Source organism: Oratosquilla oratoria, chromosome 18 (genome assembly GCF_046742065.1).
Source record: "Oratosquilla oratoria isolate Oo_2021 chromosome 18, ASM4674206v1, whole genome shotgun sequence".
NCBI classification, from domain to species: Eukaryota; Metazoa; Arthropoda; class Malacostraca; order Stomatopoda; family Squillidae; genus Oratosquilla; species Oratosquilla oratoria.
In genome coordinates, this window is record NC_134794.1 from 59,333,669 (window position 1) to 59,348,516 (window position 14,848).

The following is a 14,848-nucleotide window of genomic DNA, read 5'->3' on the forward strand; positions in this document are numbered from 1 at the left end:
AGAGGGCACGGAAAGAAAATCAAGAAAGACAGCTATAGAAGAGATGTGAAAAAGAACAGCTTTCCTCACAGAGTAATAGACAGTTGGAACAAGTTAGATGAGAAAGTGGTGTGTGCAAAAACAATACATGAATTTAAAAATAGTTTAGATAAAATGAGATATGAAGACGGGACACCACGAGCATATTTCCCCTTCCCGTAAAATACAACTAGGTAAATACAAGAAAATTAAGAAAGACAGCTATAGAAGAGATCTGAAAAAGAACAGCTTTCCTCACAGAGTAATAGACAGTTGGAACAAGTTAGATGAGAAAATAGTGTGTGCAAAAACAATACATGAATTTAAAAATAGTTTAGATAAAATGAGATATGAAGACGGGACACCACGAGCATAGCTCCCCTTCCCGTAAAATAAAACTAGGTAAATACACACACACACACTTCTGTAGCTGTCTTTCTAAAAGAAAGACAGCTACAGAAGAGACCTGAAAAAGAATAGCTTCCCACATAGAGTGATTGATGTGTGGAACAAACTGAATGGAGAAATAGTGAATGCCAAAACTATACACGATTTTAAGAATAAACTGGATGTGGAGAAATACAAAAACGGGTCACTATGAGCATAGCTCTCATCCCGTAAAATACAACTAGGTAAATACACACATCACACACACACACCCAGTACCAAAAATAATATAAAGAAAATAGAAAGAATACAGAGAGCAACCACAAAAATGGCTCCTGCACTTTCAAACTTGTCATGTGAGGAGAGACTGGCTAAATTGGAGTTACCGACTCTGGAGCAAAGAAGAGAGATAGGCAACCTACTGACCATCTATAAAATCATGAAGGGCACAGAAGTACTTGATTGAGAGGACTTGTTAAACTGGGACAAGAGAAACACAAGAGGACATGGAAAGAAACTCAAAAAACATAGTTATAGAAGAGATCTGAAGAACAGTTTTCCACATAGAGTGGTGGACACTTGGAACAAACTAGTTGAAAAAATAGTGTGTGCAAAAACCATTCATGAATTTAGGAGCAAATTAGACACTGCGAGATACAAAGGCAGGACACCACGAGCATAGCTCCCCTTCTCGTAAAATACAACTAGGTAAATACTAGGTAAAAATAGAATATCAGGACAATATAAAATTGGAACTAAGGAGGTAAAGAAAGTGGGATCTGAAAAAGATTTGGGTGTAATTATCACAAACGACTTGTATTATGACAAACATAAACAAAATTGTCAGAGAATCCTATAACTTGCAAAGATAAAAAAGTGGCATTTACATATTTGGATGAAGAAATGATTAAAAAAATACTAGTCACACTGATAAGGCCTAGACTCGAATATGTGGCAACATTGTGGTCACCCAGTACCAAAAAGAATATAAAGAAAATAGTAAAAATACAGAAAGCAGCCACAAAAATGGACCCTGCATTTCCAAACTTGTTATATGAGGAGGGACAGGCTAAACTGGAGTTACCGACTCTGGAGCAAAGAAGAGAGATAGGCAACCTATTGACCATCTACAGAACCATGAAGGGCACAGAAATACTCAATAGAGAGGCATTGTTAAACTGGGACAGGAGAAACATAAAAGGACATGGAAAGAAACTCAAAAAACATAGTTATAGTAGAGATCTGAAGAAAAACAGTTTTCCACATAGAGTGGTGAACCCTTGGAACAAACTTGATGAAAAAATAGTGTGCGCAAAAACCATTCATGAATTTAAGAGGAAACTAGACTCTGCGAGATACAAAGGCGGGACACCACGAGCATAGCTCCCCTTCCTGTAAAATACAACTAGGTAAATAAACACACACACATACACACACAAAACTAGGTATATACAATTAGGTCAATACACACACATATATATTATATATATATATATATACAGACGCTCCTCAACTTACATTTTAGTTACATTCCGAACGGCCGAACGTAACGTGAAAATGAACGTAAGCTGTTACTGTACGTTCCAGTAATGTATGACCGTTCATACTGTACTATACATCCATAAATTCTATTACCGTATCTTATAAAACACCCCTAAATCATTAATTATAAACATAACATTGTAAAATAATAACATTAATTTCAAATAAATAAATTCAAGTGACATAAAGTGAGATGGTGGAGGAGAAGGAGGGGAGGAGGAGGCAAGGCATGTTCAGTCTGTCATTTGTGCCATGTAAACAATGGACGCAGCGTCATGCGTAAGTATCGTTTGAACGTCTCGTACTACGGAGAGCGCGCTAAACTCAAAAATTCACTCAATTTTTACGAAATTTTTTTTACAGTCAGTTCAAACGTAAAATTGAAAAACCTAAAACAAATGAACATAAGTAGTGGAGCGTCTGTATATATAAATTATATATATATATATATATATATATATATATATATATATATATATATATATATGACACACAGGAAACCCACAGTTGGAGAAAATAAACTTCGAATGAAAGAAGGTTCCCATATTTTGGGTATCCACTGTAGCCCTCTTCAGGAAAGTACGTTCCTGAAGAGGGCTATAGTTGATAGCCAAAAATATGGGAATCTTCTTTCATTCGAAGTTTATTTTCTCTGACTGTGGGTTTCCTGTGTGTCATTTACAAATGTGCTAATACATTTCTATTTATATATATATAATACATGTATATATAATATATATATATATAATGTATACATATATACGAGGAATTCGCTAGTGGACAGCGACATTAATCAGATAATTTTTATGACCATCGCGCAAGGATTCGAACCTGCGCTGTACATGACGACAAGAGGCCCGCCATGACTACCGCCTTACACCGCTTGACCACTGATACAGTATCAGTGGTCGAGCGGTGTAAGGCGGTAGTCATGGCGGGCCTCTTGTCGTCATGTACAGCCCAGGTTCGAATCCTTGCGCGATGGTCATAAAAATTAACCGTATACATATATATATATATATATATATATATATATATATATATATATATATATATATATATATATATATATATGTCAATCCATTGATCCAGTTCTCTCTTCTAGGAGACCCAAATCTCCCAAATATCCAGTGACAGCCACTGGATTGGCCCATATATCATTCATTGAAGAAATATTGTGTTATCTGGGGATTGTTATTGCATAGCATTGTAGGATAAGGTGTTCAATGTTGTTCTGTAGCCAGGCTTATTCTCTGTTGGTACTGTCTTAAATCTGGGTGGTGTCCTGAACGCAAGTGTGCAAGTGGGGTTCTTGCTTCTTTTGAAAGATATTTCTCTGGACTGCTGTTCGAGGGGAGGGGGTAGTATAAAGTCTAGTGGTGTGTCTAGAAAAGCTTATTTTGTGATCTAGGTATAAATGTGTTTTTGTTTGGGTGTGTTGTATGGCTTTGGAGGTACATTGTTCTATATGTTTATGTAGTATGTATCAGGTGTATTTCATGTGGTTATGTGATGTATTAACTTGGTCAAGTAGGGAGGGAAAATCAAGGATAGAACTCTGTGCCTCTCAATTTCTTGTCATATTCTATAAGGAAATTTTTGGTTTCAGAGTATGTGCAAGTATGTATGTATATATGTGTGAAGGGACCAATGATGGGTAATTGCATGTGGTGAACCTGCAAGATGGCAAGCAAAGCTGCCCATTTTCAAAACCTATCAGCACCCTCACTTCAATCAGGAGGTGCATCCCTGAGGGGCTAACACACAGTCACTTCACTGTGTATTTACCTAGTGGGCATGTGATTGTGTGTGTGTATTGTATAGTATAATATACAGTATATATATAAATATATATATATATATATATATATATATATATATATATATATATATATACACACATATACACATATATATGATGAAACCTTGGGTTACATTTATAAACACCTCTCATTATGAACAAATCAATTCATGAGCAATTTTTTCAACAAAAAATATCTCGGGTGATGAATAGTGTTTTGAGTGACAAACATACAAACAACCTAGGGCAACAAGCTGTATCCATGGAAGAGCATCACTTAATGTGTGGCTGCAAGATTTCATCAACTGATATTGACTTGATAAAGCAGTTGCTGTGGGCAGTTCTGGGGTTCAGGAATGAATTAATCCACTGTATATCCTATAAAAAAAAGAAATTCAGTTTATGAACAATTCTGGTTGCAGATGGTTTTCAGGAATACATAAAATTTGTGAGCTGAGGTTCTATTTGTATTTACTTAGTCGTATTTTATGGGAAGGGGAGCTATGCTCGTGGTGTCCCGTCTCCATATCTCGTTTTATCTAGATTGTTTTTAAATTTTTGTATCATTTTTGCACACATCACATTCTCATCTAACTTGTTCCAAATGTTTATTATCCTGGGGGAAAGCTGTTCTTTTTCAGGTCTCTTCTATAATTGTCTTTCTTGATTTTCTTTCTATGTCCTCTTGTATCTGTACCATCCCATTTTATTAGATCCTCTCTACCAATAATTTCCATGCCTTTCATGATTCTATAAATAGTTATCAAGTCTCCTCTCTCTCTTCTTTGTTCCAATATCTGTTGCTCAAGTTTTGCCAGCCTCTCCTCATATGATGGTTCTCATACCATTGGTGCCAATTTCGTAATTGCTCTTTATATTCTTTCAAGTTTTGTTATACATTTATTTGTACTTGGTGACCACGTCATCGCTGCATACTCCAATTTTGGTCTTATCAAAGTGACTAGTATTTTCTTCACCATTTCTTCATCCAGATATGTAAATGCCACTTTGATTGTTCTTATTAGATTATAAGTTTCTCCAAAGATTTTGTTTATATGTTTCTCAGAGGACATATTATTCATAATAATGACTCCTAGGTCCTTCTTTTCCACTTTTTTTATTTCCTCCTCTCCCAGTTTATATGATCTATTCTTTTTTTTGTTTCTTCCAAATTCCATTATACCACACTTAATATTGAATTCCATCTCCCACTTCCTACTCCATTCCCATACTTTATTGAGATTACTCTGCAGTGACTCACAATCTTCTACAGTGTTCACTTTTTTCAACAGTTTTGCATCGTCTGTAAAGAAGCTCATATAACATTCAATTCCTTTATCCATATCATTAATATATATAGCAAACATTATTGGGGCCAAAATTGTTCCTTGTGGAACTCCACTAATCCCCTCATCCCAATTGGAATGTTGTCTCTTATCACCACTCTCATTTTTCTTTAATGCAAGAAGTCTTCCATCCACTTCAGTAGTTTGCCCTGTATTCCTCCTGCAGTTTCTAATTTCTTTAGCAATTTCTTATGTGGCACCTTATCAAAACCTTTTTTCAGGTCTAGAAATGCACAATCAGCCCATCCATCTCTTTCCTGTATTATATCTATTAGTCTTGAATAGAAACACATCAAGTTTGTGGCACATGATCTTCCTTGTCTAAATCCAAACTGCCTTGTATTTAGTACATTGTTTTTTTCAAAATGCTTTACCCATCTAATTTTGATCATTCTTTCACAAATTTTAGCTACTGTGCTTGTAAGAGAGACCAGTCTATAGTTTGTAGGGTCTTCTTTGTTTCCCCCTTTATATATTGGTATTATATTTGTTCTTTTCCAATGTTCTACAACTTTTCCTTCTTTCAATGAACTGCTTATCAGAATATGTATTTTGTTAGTTCATTTCTGCATTATCTCAAAATCCAGTTTGCCATTTCATCTAGACCATGCGATTTTCTAACATTGAGATTACTCAAGTGATTCATTATTTCTTTCCTTGTTCTATCTCATTCATAGGGGGGACTTTCTCCACCTACTTGACATCTCTAAGTTGCATGTTCTCCCTCGTAAACACTGATTTGAAATGCTTCTTCATAATTTCTGCCATTTCTATTTTCTCTGTGTATTCTATTCCTCCTTGTCAATTCTTGTTTGTTTTTCAGTTTGTTGTTTACAAATCTATAAAATAGTTTTGGTTGATCTTTACATTTTTCTATGACATCCTTTTTGTATTTTCTCTTTTCTTCTCTGCACATTTGTACATATTCATTTCTATAACCAGTATATATATTTCCATTTTTTGAGTTTTTTGTCTTTTCTCCATTTTATCCAATCTTTATCCCTTTTATCTTTTAACTCACTACATCTTTTGTTGTACCAATATTCTACATATCCTTTTTCTTGTTTTTGTCTTGGAACATACTTTTCCATTCCTTCCTTACAAATTTTGTCAAATTTTTCCATTCCTCTCCTACTGTTGTTTCCTCTGTATATCTTTTCCCAGTCTGCTTTCTGGATTTTTTTTTTTTTTTTTTTTTTTTTTTTTGATTTTATAAAAAAAAAAATTCCCATGCATCATTTTTCCCTTTCTATATTGTTTGTTTTCTCCCATGTATTTTTCTTCATTTAGTTCCAGTTCAACTAATATGTGGTCACTTTTACTTATTGGTGTCTTATATTCAATCTTGTCCACTATTTCAGGTTCTGATGTGATTATTAGGTCCAGTCTCGATGGTTCCTCCTCATTTCTATACCTAGTATTCTCTTGTATCCATTTTGTCATTGTATGTTCTATAGTCATACCAAGTAGTACATTTCCCCATAGGTTGTCTTCATCCTTCACTGTCATCTCTTCCCAGCAGATTTCTTTACAATTGAAGTCACCCATTATAATTGTACTTCCTCCATCTTCCATTATCTTATTTAGTGTTATCCTCGTGTCTTCTAACATATTCTTGTGTTCTCTCTCTTCCCAGGAATCCATTTTAAGAGGCACATAATTTACCCTGTCCTCTATTTCCATCATAATCATCTCCACTCTATTCTTTCCATATGTTACATTCCTCACATTTATATCCTTCTTTGTCAGGAACATAACTCCACCACCTTGTTTTACCTCTCTGTTTCTAATCCAATAAATATATACACCATGTCCTACACTGTTGGGTGGTAGTGGACCTTTCAATTTTGTCTCCACAATTCCCATTATGTGTGGTTCTTTTTCCTTCAGGTAATCATTCAATTCATTCAAGCTTGTTATTAATCCATCTATATTTGTGAAGGACACTTTTGATTTTCTGTTACCTCCATCCTGTTTTCTCTTTCCCCTCTGTTTTTCTCTCCTATGAACTATTTCCTCACTTTCATATCCACTATCCAATAGAATTTCTCTTTGACTCTGTCCTGTTCTCGTTTTTTTTTTTTTTTTTTTTTTTTTTTTTTCCTTAGCTATAATTTTGTTTTTTTCTCCTCTTTCCTCTTTATTCATCTCTCTTTTTATCCATACCTGTTTGTATTGATCACTTTCTGCTAGTTTTCCTGTTTTTGGTAAGACATTCTCTGCCATCGTTTGTGACCTGAATTTAACCTTAAATGGTCTGGTCTTGTCTATACTGTATTTCCCTATTCTATATAATTCTTCAATTTCCCTATTTCCTGTTCACCTTGAAATATTTCCATTACCTTGTTTACTTTTTATTTCTCATCTCTCACTGTTGTAGTGCTATTTGAATAATGCTTCTCTTTCATTCCTAATATAATTATACATTTCTTTTTATCTGCTAAGTATCTTACTATATTCTCCTTCTCTCTCATCACTTTAATAACTGTGTCCTGTGTTTCTTCATCTGTTGTTTCACTATATCTCTAATTTCAATTTTGTTATCCTCCTGAACTTTTTTCCAACCACTTACCTCTTTTGCTATGGACTCTTTATTCTCTTTATTATTCCTCTTTAATTCCTCATTCTCATCCTTTACTTCTTTTAACTGTCTTTTTAATTCTTTATTTCTTTAGTTAAGTTTTGGTTCTCCTTTAGTTCTTCCAACTTATCAACTCTTTGTGTAATTGTTGCGAGTTGGCTAAACCTAACCTCCCATGATTCGTTCATTTTTGTTAGCTTTTCTTCTAGACTTGCTAATCAGGGAGGTTGTCATCTCCTCATTAAATCCATAGAAATAATTATCTCCACTTTCTATTGAGCTGCTCTTATCTATATTTCTAATCTTAAGCCCTTTACTGACTTGTTCAACTTCAGCTGTGTCGTCTGCGCATCTCTTGTTTACACCCCTTCTGATGTCCAGGGCCCATTCTTCCCCTTCCTCATTTTCTTACATTTTCCTCAATAATCCCTCCCCTTCTCCTTTTCTTCTGTTTCTTCACCTGCCCACTATACCATGAGCTTTCCCCCTTCCCTACTAATACAACATAGGCACTCCATTGTTGTTGAAATCCACAAAAATTGCATGTTTTTTTTTTCCCGAGTTCCAATCTTCGCCGTCAATCCGACGATTGTGTGTGTGTGTGTATGTATATATATTGAAAATAAACATATATACAGAACTTAACAATCATTTCTACATAAACTTTGACAATATGTAGGTCTCATTTTCTTGCATAATCCGTTTTTATGGTTTGATTTACATTTTTCATAGTAGTTCTAATGTAAGTATAAAAACAGGCTGGTGATGATCAATATCTAATGATAATGTACAGGTGCAGTAATTTGCACACTTTCAAGCAAGTATGCATACCTAAGTACATGCATAACATATTCCATTAGTAAAACAAGGGACTTTATAATATTTATAATTCAAAACCTTAGAAATGGCTGTCAGTGAAGTTTTAGTTACTTCCATATCAGCTATCTTCACAGAGAGTATTAATTTACCAGTTTGTGTTGTCCATGATTTTTGTGTTAGCAAGAAAAATCTGTTGGATTTCTACCACATGTTGAGATACCTTTTTATTCATACAGATATATCTGTTTATGGTAGTGTAAATCATTACATTGTTTTTCATTCATATAGTCTTTTTTTATCAGCAAATTTTTGTTCCATGAAACAAATTCATCAATATGTGTAACAATAATAGAAGATAAGAGTGTATGAAGAACTTGGGTTAAACTGCATAGTGCATCAGCAGTCATTAGCCAGATTGGGACTTTTAGAAAAGTGCAGATTTTGGTGCACTGTATGATATATGGGAATATATATTTTTTGTGATATAAATGTAGTAAGGAATGAACCTCATCCTGTTAATTCCAATAAGAAATCTTTGTAACAAGACTTCCATATATTTTAGCTTGGAAAACATTGCTTTTGATATGCAAAGGGCCTCTTTCCAGATGAAAAACAAAGTTGTTTATTGTTGGTACAATATAGGAATGTGGTTCTTTTGTGGTAATTGTGGTGATAGAGCCAGTAATGTGACTACAATGTATTTTAGATAATATGAAATAGCTGTAGCAATGCAACTGTAATAATGTCATTAGTTTAGTCATGTAAATCTGTTTCCTGTGGGTTGTATGGTGTGATGCCATCAAGTATTTCACCTGATAGGGATGTGTAGCCAAGGCAAGCAAAGTTACTTTGTCTATTAGTTGTGCTGTCCACGGGGTAACTACTGCCAACACTATTTAGCAGTTGGAGTGCAAGAAAAAGTATATTTTTTTTTTTTTTTTTTTTTTTCTTTTTTTCTTCTTCTTCTTCCTGTATGACTGATGGTTCATTAGACAAGTGGATACCATTCTTTCATACAGTGGAGCTTTCCTGTGTGGTGGACATCATACTTAAGATCTTGACATGATAACCTCACATACTGTGTGATGTATGGTGTGGATATTGCATACATTCTTCAGTATGTTATGACCATATATGCAGTGAACTTTCAGAATATGATAGCCACATATAATGAGTTTTCTGTGGGTAGTGGCCTTGCATAGTGTTCCTGCATTACATACAGGACATTGCATGCAGAACCTCATTACATCACTTTGCTCATCAAAGTATGTGATGGCTTATCACATGCATTGGCTCTTCACTTCATAGCATGATACATCATATTTTTGCTCACTGTTATGCATTGTGGCTTAACATGGTGATGGTATGTAATTTGCATGTGATGATTCAAGACCAAGTGATTCATCAGAATATATGAATAAATCCTGTATAAGATAGCTCAGCACTACTTGCTCTTGCGACTATGAATGTGCCTCAGCCAAGACAGTGGCTCCAATTGGGGGTGTGGAGAGCACCATAGCATGTCAGCTTTGCATTCAGGATTTGAACACTGGGCCAAACTCATTTCAACTTTCATATCCCTTGACTAAAGGCTTGGAAATATGATCTGACTTTTTCTCTTGCAGAATTAGACAGAGCATATGTTAGTAGTAACTTTTATTATCTGTTAATGCAAACAAAATCTTGGGAGACGATACATGAATAGGACCTGTCATTCAGTAGAATGCTAAAGCTTCTTTCCCTAGCTCTGCTGTATGTAGTTGTGTAGTTGAAAGGTGTTTTGTCCATTCATGGATTAGTATAACTTTAGATTAGCTTGGGAGGAGGATGCCTTTGAAAATTCCTTTTATTGTCAAGGAATTTTTATATATCACAAAAATAGCCCCTCCCTAGGTTAGTGTATGTTTCACTGTGTTCTACAATAATAAGCTCTGTTCTTGTCCAATATATTTGGGTCTTGTGATGTGGGAGAGACGGAAGATATCTTTAATGTTATGTCAAGGGGGACTGCAGACCATCTGTCAACCGTCTTCCTCCATCACATCATCATACTGTCGATATGTCCCATCCCTGCTGTGGCATGTGTACATTTTCATTGCAATTGCATGTGTAAAAAATAAGCCTTTGCAATGTGTAACAGTAGTGTCACCAAAGTGTGGTATAGATGATGTTACCTTGACATAGCCATAATAGTCTCTGTCACTGTAATATCATTTATTAGTGTCACTATCATGCTTACAGATATGACTCTCACATGTTTTACAAATTGCTATTTCAAATGTTAATGTGGCCATTAATATCATGAGTTCCTGATGCTGCTGCTACCACTTTGTGTTATTGGCATCTTCACAGGCTTTAAAAATTATATAGAATGAAGTTAGTGTAATTGTCATTAATCAAACATGCATTATACCCTTTAATCAAATGGCTTCATCTTTGTGAGAGTTGCAGGTGATGTTGATCATATGCATGTTCCATAGAAATAAAACATAACTATCCAAGGCTCCTTGAAAAGAAAAATATAGTAATTGTCATAAAGATTGTAATTTTCTGTCATGATACAGTATATCATTTATAAAGATACAAATTATTGAATATTCCTGTAAAGTTGAAATGAAATTAGTATTCAAAACTGACATGGTGCTTTCTCCATTTGTTGAAGGTTGCTGGCTGTAGCCCGTAGACAGACACAGGGTCAGGACTAGGCTTGCTGGGCTAGGCAAGGATGCTCAATAGTGACAGTAGTATTTGGGACTCAGTTCAGCCTTGTGATTTTTGTTCATATTGTCTATCTAGATTGACAATGCATAATTTCCCCATTATCCTTTATAGATATCTGTGCCATTGTAAGTACAACTTATTTATTTAGGTTTTGCATTGCATATAGCTGGAACAATCTCCTTCATAAACATAGTCCCTTACGAAAAAAAAACATGGAGTGCATTGGATTTTGTACAATCACTCCCACATAACTATTTCAAAACCTAAACTCAGAATTAAGTTAACACCCATGGTTTGACAGATCTCAACCCTATGTGGTGAAAGCCTTGTCCCTAAACAGAGTAGTAATATGGTGTTCTATGTAATTTATATGAAATTAAGGACCAGAATGAACTATAGTCTGCCCTGGTACTTTCTTTGTACAGTCTGTTTGTGTTTTACATAAGGCTTGACTTGATTGTCTTAGCACTTGTTGATATGCTCCTGGATCAGCACCTATTATGTAGCATTTTGGTTTATCTTGCTGTATACCTCTGTCACCAGCTCTTCATCAAACTTTTTGATTTGGTTTCATATGTTGCTGCGTGTGTCATCCAGTCATCAGCACTTGTCTTCATGTTTCATTTTATCTCATGTATCTTGTCCAGTCTCACATCTTGTTGCTTGCATTCATTTATGGTTATTGTACATGATGAATTACGTGATCATTTCACACTTGGCTGACCATCTCAACACAGTCTTGGTATTAAAGTATCCCGAGGAGTCAGGATTTCTGTAAACAAGTCTTAGTTCATACTTCTCCTCTCACTTAAGCCTTGATTGCTTTTCAGTACACATATAAATATTTCAAGTCGCTTCCTAACTTTCACATTTGCTGAATATCCAACTTCACTGTTCCTCTTATTCCATAATGGCAAGAGTTACCATTATATGTCAATACTGTACCATCTTACTGTCTGACCCTCGTTACCACAATTTTTCCTGACCACACAGAAAAAACCATCAACTCTACATCAGTTTCTATATCCACTGTCCCTGCTGTACTTTCTTGATATTGTTGAGACTGAAATGAATTTTATTATTGTTATTTATCATTATTAGTAGTAGTAGTCATAGTTATAGTCATAGTTATAGTTGCAGTAGTAGTATTTATTAGTAGTAGTAGTGTTGTTATTAGTATTTATTTTATCCATTTACTTTCTTAGTCATGGTTTATGTGCCCTTTATTGTCTCATTGATCACCTTTGATTTGCTGGTAGAACTTGGTTTCTTGGATTTGATAATTAAAGGCCTACTCCTTCCAGTCATATTATAGAGGTTTGATTTTTGTTTAGTAAGGGCAACATAGTATGATGGTGCTAAACCAAAACCTTGACCTCTCACAGCACTGAATACATGCTTGGAGAACAACTGGTTGTTTGGTTAGCATTCACTACAATCTAGGTACTCCTTACTACCTGGACAGTGGTATAAGATGTAAGAGTTTTATTGATAATATTATTTTATGGACTTAAAAAGTTAATTGTAGAAAACTTGTAGAAATTAAACTGTAATATAGTATTATAACAAGTTAGGCCAGGATACCTATATATTTCATCCATGATTGGGAGACATCACCAGTTGATTGAATGCAATGCAAAGAAGTATCAGTATTAAGAATGTAATATGTGGAATGAAACTGTGGAACCATGAGTACAGTGGGGGAAATTGGCTAGACCAGGTGCATTGCCGCAATCTCACAATGTCTGTAGGGTCTTGTCCAATGTGATATTACCTGTTTTAATGTTAGATGTTAATATGTTCTATATACAACAGGTTGATCAAACTCTGGACCATTGGTCATCTGTTGGACTGTGATATGTTGCATTTGGTTCATGTAAACTGTCATTTGTATTGGGTTCTCTCCATGGTTGTTTTTATTAAGTTTTATATTACATGTGGATTTCCCTCTTGAAATACATTGTTTGCCTTCTATAAAATATAGTATGCATTTAGATATCATAGGGAAATCTAAAACCAACCAGTAATGGTTATTTGTGAGTAGTTTGTAAGTTCATAAAGGTAGTAAGCCAAGTAGAACATGGCTGTGTTGATTGCGGCATACCAGCTGGGTTGACAGTGTTGTCTGCTTGGTGTTGGGAGAGCACAGTCCAGCCTACTCCATATGCTCAGGAACTCTTCGCCCTCAGTTTTGCCAAGGTACACGAGAAGGTGGGTTATTTCAAATGGAGCTTAAGAGGCTGCTGCTGCTTCTTGTCTGGAGTTATTAACACTGAAACTGATCCATTCCAAGTTGAATGTCAAAAGAGTAAGTGTTGGTTATGAAGGAATTATGAGATGCAAGCCCTCCCCCTGCTACACTCTGCTCTCCCAACCACTTAGCACTTAATACTTGCTGGAATTGGGGGAAACATTTTCATCAAATCAGTCAATAAAACTACATAAATATGATATCTGACCTTTAATTACCTTATTTACATATATATACATATACCAAAGGCTTTCCCCCATATAAGGGAGGTAGCCAAAAAACGAAGGCATAAAAACCACTCCCACCTATTCCATCCCCAACATACTCCACTCCCATCCACCCCCTTCCCTCCCTCTTTTCTTGGCACCTCCTGGATGACAGGTCATCCCTGCATCTCCCCCACTGCCCTGGATCAGAAGCAGTATCACAAGACACAGCACATCCACAGCAAGACCACTTCATTAAATTGGCAACCCCCCTCTCCATTCCCTCATACAGAAAAAGAGAAGACGGAGAGAAATCCTTTTGGGTCCATCAATTTATTTCTCATACATACAACCATAACCCCCCACCCTCCACCCACTCCCCCTCATGCATCACAACACCATCCATACACAACCATTCTCTATTCACCCCTATCTTCTGTCCTCTCCCATCCTTACTCAACAGACATTCCCCTTTTTCCCAATGTCCCTTTTACTCCATCCATCCATCTCATCTTAAGTCACCCCCTTATGCTCACTCCTTCCACCTCTGCCTTCAACACCTATTTCACTAGTCTTCACTTATTCTTTCTGTCTCCAAACCATCCCAATACTACTTCACCAATCCTATCTCCCAACTCCCCTTCCATCCCCATTCTCCTCCTCACCTCCTCATTTCTCACTCTATCCAGCCTAGTAACCCCTATCATACTTCTCAGGAACCTTGTCTCAAACATTCAAACTCCTCCCTTCCTCTTTTATGTTCCATGTTTCTGCCCCATACAGTGCTGTCGGCACAATCACTCCATACAATCTCATCTTAGTATCCATTCCCAAATATCAATTTCTCATTACACTTTTTAATTCCCCAAGGCATTTCTTTCAATCTACATTCTGCCGCCAGCTCCACTCCCTTTTCTGTCACATTTGCACCCAATTATCTAAAACTATCCATTTCCTCCAGTCTCTCTCCCTTAATACTCACAGTCTGTTGCCACTTTCTCCCCTTGTACATTTCATCACCTTTTACCCATTTCCTCAAATCCCTCCTCTGATCCTACTACAAGCACAGTGTTGTCAGCAAACAACAACTGGCATATCTCCCACTTTTCTCCATTTATCCATCTCCAATCCCTGACCCACTACTCTTGCATTTACCTCTCGCACCACCCCATCCAT